Genomic DNA, 5,267 nt, shown 5'->3' with positions numbered 1-5,267 from the left:
CGGTGCGCGCGAGGAAGTTTCCCTGCGGCCGCCTCGCGAAGGAAAGCTCCGGGCCCCTCCCCCTGGGCTCCGTGTTCGCTCCCGAGCTCGGCTCGGTTCCCGGGGCCACTTCCCCCACCTGGTCCCGATGTGCAAAAGCCGCCGCCGGCCTCCAGTTTCCCGAATGAGATTCCCAAACGAGCAACTTAGGTGCTGGGTCGATTTCAGCGCGCACCGCTAGACCAGGGTGCCTTCCAGGCAGCAGCAATGCTATTCCCTGAAAACCCTGCTCTTTCCCTTTCCTTAAGCCTCTGTCCGGGGTCAAAGGTCACGAGAGGTCAGCCTGGGCAGAAAGTAAAAGGGTAGTTCCCTGACAAGGTGCTCGCTCTGTTCTACTTAAAACGTGAGTTGGCCGTCTTTGGTGAGTGTTATAACTTGACAGCCGTTTATTTTCATGATTGGAGCTGACTTACATCTGAAGCGGATGCTTTCCCCAGAGATAAAAACCTTACGTGAGAATTCCTAAAATCCAAAGCAAAATGTAGAGAGAGAAACAAAAACCTACGCATATTCAGAATTAAAATTAAGCATGTTTTTGTAAGAGGGTGGGGGCCGGTGCAGGGGGTAGGCGCTGGAGAAGGTGGAATGATCAATACTGAGATCCCCAGCTCATGACAGAAGGCCTTCATGTGAGTTAGGACTCTGTTTTGAAGTACAGACTGGCCTAAATACCACTCACATCCAGAGTTCACTTTTGCATCACACCCATCACTTTTCTTAATAAAAGAGATTTCAAGTGAGATGCCATGATGCGGTTTTATGGTCCCTTGGGAGGTTGCATAGACCGTAAATCCTCTGGAAAGTCAGTGCTAGCCCGATTTAATTGGTCATTATTCCATAGTGCTGACACTAACGGGGGGAAAAATCCTTCAGAAAGTAGAAAGAGAAGAAATTGAGAGTTATGGCTGAAATCACTGTGGTGAATTTCAATTGCAACTCCATGGCTGATGATTTCATATTGGAAAGAAAGTGGTTCTCGAGTCCACTGATTGTGTACAATTAAAAAGGCAGTTTAAAAAGGCAGTTTGAGATTGCTTCCTAGACGGTGTCATTTTCAGTATTACCCTTATTTCATCAATGATGTGGGAGTCTGGATCAGAGAACTAGGACATCTTGCTCTTAGAAAATTATCCGCACGTCTGTTGAGGATTTGACAATGAGGGACTGTGGGCAAAGTCAGTTGCTCTTGTAAGTGCGGGTCAGCATTCATTTATTCACATTTCTGTGGCCTTAAACTTCCCCATGTTGCTTCGCTCCAGAAGGAAAGTCCAGTGGTACATTTTGGCAGAAAAGCAAAAAATATTTTCATCAATTTGTCCTACAATTCATTTTGAGCTTGATTTCTACACAGTTATGTGTCACAAACACACATTTGCTGGCCAAAAGTGATCTTAGTCATTTAACAGAAGATCGATCAATAAGGACTGGTGACCTTACTGCATTTGGAGGTGACAGAGTAGTTTTGTGTGGTTGGTTGAATGTGAAGGTTGTGGTATTTACTTCTCACTTCCTTTGAATACCTGAGATCTCAAGTGAGGTTTGTGGGCTATGACAGAAGGATGAGCTATGCTCATGAGTATTGAAACTGGACCTCAGAGGCAGAAAACACCTGCCTTCACCCACTGTATAGTAAACGTCAATGCCATGGTGTTAATAAGCATGTGTGCTGTTACTTATATCAGAGTTAAAAATGGAACATGGAAGACTCATTAGCCAGCAAGAATTTGAATCATGCTCAGAGTTCTGTTGTGAGAGGTAGTCGCTCGTCACCCTAAGTGAGAGGGTGCCCTGATGAATACGAGCACATGTAGCATTGCTGATGAGGCCCGTGTGTCTGCTACAGTGTGCAGGGGGCCAGTGAAGCCTCCAGATTTCAGTGCAGAAAAATAATTAAAACCAACAGCAAAGAAATAGTAAATGACCTGCTAATTGCTTGTCTCTCACACAGACAAGCCCCCTTTGTTTATAGCCACTTCCTAGTCAATATTTAGAAACTAGGGTTTTACAGACATGTGGATGCCACCGTGCCTATAATTACTTACCATTTACTGCTACCCAAAATAATTGTATCAGCAAATGGTCTGCCACACTGGGAAAGGTGCAGGTAATAAAACAAGACAAATCAGCAATCTTCACCACTTGCCAGCAAGAGACCATTAGTCTAAATGAGAGATTTTTCTTTTTTTTTTACCACCACGCTCGTAAATAACGGTATGAAGTCTTTCTTCAACTTGAGCTCATTGCCAGCATGAGATGGACCACAGCACGTCTTCCCAAGCACATTCCCTTTAAATCTCAGAGGAAGACAGAGCTTGCACTTTGTTTTGAATGTTTCAGGTTTTCAATCAGTATTGGTCAATCGGATGTCAAGATCAAGTTGAAATGCAAAGGCCTCACGGTGTGTAGAGTGGGCTTTCCACGTGCTCTCTGACACTCTGTCCTTCTGCAAGTTCTTCCCTTCCTTCCTCTCTTTTCCCCCTCAAGATGTAACTAAGCATGACACAATCCAAGCTAAAAATGCAATCAGAGAAAGTGTTCCTGTCAGGTTGTCAGCTGACAATCACAGCGAGCGGGCCAATGCCAAGATCCATCATGCAGGAAGACACGTTTGGCACCTGTCTGGAATACTGAAGAGGAAAGAGCCCAGGGGGCAAGCGAAATAGAGTCTTCACTATTTCAGGCCTTAAACCAACAAGCCAGATGAAGCCTTTCCTTTTCTAAGTAGTGATGGAAGGCAGGGCTTACCTGGAGCACAGGTTGCCGCTGTGCTTGCATCTTAGAGGCTGAGCTTCTGGTTTCCTCCCTGCCCTTGGGGATGAAAGGTCTGGCTTCCCAAGTCAGACCACGTGTTTCCCTTGACATGTCAACACCGATCAGTGTGGCCTGGCCTTTTACCCATGTATCTTCAGTCAGAGCTCCTTGTAACCCTCTGGTCTTGACAGGCAAGGTCAAACAGGGTCACGCCTCCCTTGTGTAGGAAACCCAGCAGCTAAAACACAAGCTTGAGATGACTCTGCTTTTATTTCTTGACATCTTCCTCAGGTATTGAGAAGGTTATATTTTCCTGTGATGGCAGACTGAGCATTTCTCCGAAGTGTGGGTGCACATGTTCCTGTGTCTTTCCCACCATCAGAGGCTCCTGTCTTTCCCTCTCCTCCTACCTGCTTGCTCTCACTGAGAGAAAGCCTAGTCCTGAGTCTGTCGTTGAAAATCACAGCAGAGAGACCGGGCAGCTTTTCAAAAGTGACAGTTGTTCAAGGGGAGTAAATTGGCTTAAGCTTTTTCCGGGGGAAGCTCTGAGAAGATCCAGAAGCTGAGGAAGATATAAGAGAGGGGGAAGAAAGTGCCAGGAGAGAAGAAAAAAATTCAGCTGGAAATGAGAAGTGGCTTGTCTAGGAGTTTTTGAAGGAAAAGCTTCCCACCGTGGCATCGGTGGAATGAAAAAGGCAACCCCTTTATTCTCAGCTTCTCTCTCTCTACTGACCCCCACCTCTTTTTCCTGCTCATCTCGTGCTGCCATTTGGAGCACAGATTTATTGGGAGCAGGCAGTTCACCATGTCGAAGGGACAACAGCCCAGGTTCTTCCTCGTGGGTGATGGCCATCCACCTCTCGCCAGGCTTTCCACAAGGCTTTGGCCCCTTGTCCGATGCCCCTGCCAGTGAGGGGAGGCTAGGAAAGGGATTGGCCTCATGCAATCTGAAAGTGAACCTCAACCACAGCCTGTGTTTGGTTAGCAGAGGGAGTGGGAATCCTGACTTCTGTTTCTTTCCTCCCAATGAGAGCCTTGCTTGGCTGGTTTGGGGAAAGCTATTATTTTAGTGGATTCTGAATTCTTGCACTTATAGTTGGAGGAAACTGCTCCACTCTTCCCAGAGTCAAAAACTCCCAACAGATGGTTTCTGAGTGGGCTGGTCCAGAGGCCATTTTCAGGTCTCTTCTCTCTCATTCCAAACCCCAGTCCTCACTGCCAGCAGCACAGCAGAGAAGCCAGGGAAGACATCAGTGTTCATCCAAGCAGGGAGGTGCTTCCTGTTCCCAGTTTCATCAAGATGTAGCCCCCCTGGCCAAGGACTGGAGGATGTGTGTCCTCTGTTTCTTCAGTCCCAGTCCTACCACTGTCCTTCACCCAACCAAGTTCTCATCCATCCTGGGAGGCCAACTGGCTAATTCTTTGCATGAGGACCCTCCTCCCTGAAACACAGCTGATAAGTGCCTGGCGCTTTACTTATCTTGCTCACTTAGGTCCCACAACTTCCTCAGAAGAAGGTTCAGGCGGTAGAATTCCGGGATGCCCCTGTAGATTCCGGCCCTGGCGTACACACACCTTCTCCTCATTATTCAATCCAATGATTTTACAGATGTAAGTCAAGTCCCAGATCAGTCGACCTTGGGACAGGGAGATTTTCTAAGTGTGCCTGACCTAATCACATGAGCTTTTGAAAGAAGGGTTTTCACTAGCTGACTGAAGAGGAGGAAGTCAGAGATTCAAAGCATGGTAAGGGCTTGATGTGTCACTGCTGACTTGAAGGTTGGTGGGGTGGGGGTGGGGGTCACATGGCAAGGGAGATGAATGAGCTTTAGGAGCTAAGATTGGCCCCCAGCAGACAGCCATCCAGGAAGCAGGGACATCAGTCCTGCAACCACAAGGAAGTGGGCTCTGCCAACAAGAATGAGCTGGGAAGCAGATTTTTCCCCAGAGTCTCCAGGCAAGTCCTCAACCTAGCCAACAATTGAACTTCAGCCTTGTAAAGCCTGTGCAGAGAACACAGCCACAGTAAGCTGGACCGCTGACCTTCAACTCTGTGAGCTAGTTATCGGGTGTTATTTTAAGCCACTAGGTTTGTGGTAATTTGTTACACAGCAATAGAAAACAAATACAGTATGGCTGTTTCCTCTATTTCATAGAGGAAAATGGAGACAAGAAGATTGTATAACTTGCCTTCCAAAGTCCGGCAGCTAGCAAACCACAGGCAGGCTTTGTCCCCGGAATCCACACTCCCACCATTTGCTCCACCACTATCCATCCTTGGATGTCCACAGGTCCTCACTTTTCCTCTTCTGGAAAGGCTTTCCAACTCCCTTCACCCATCCGGGTCCCTCCCTGACTAGACATACACTTTCCATACAATACCATCGTATGTGGTATGACTGCATTGCCCAGCTTCATGGAAGCTATCTAGAGCTCCACATGAGAGGGAATAGCCACTTGATCCTGACATGAAAAGC

At 47.3% G+C, this 5,267-nt stretch overlaps 1 protein-coding gene across 1 annotated transcript in view; it reads left to right on the top strand.

Moving 5' to 3' along the window:
* Positions 1-5,267, top strand: part of FAM20A (FAM20A golgi associated secretory pathway pseudokinase) — a 46,596-nt gene that overhangs the window by 633 nt on the left and 40,696 nt on the right. The gene's annotated exons all lie outside the window — the stretch shown is intronic.

This window comes from Manis javanica, chromosome 4 (genome assembly GCF_040802235.1).
Source record: "Manis javanica isolate MJ-LG chromosome 4, MJ_LKY, whole genome shotgun sequence".
NCBI classification, from domain to species: domain Eukaryota; kingdom Metazoa; phylum Chordata; class Mammalia; order Pholidota; family Manidae; genus Manis; species Manis javanica.
The sequence above is the reverse complement of the archived record's forward strand: the minus strand, read 5'-3'. Positions and strand labels throughout refer to the sequence as shown.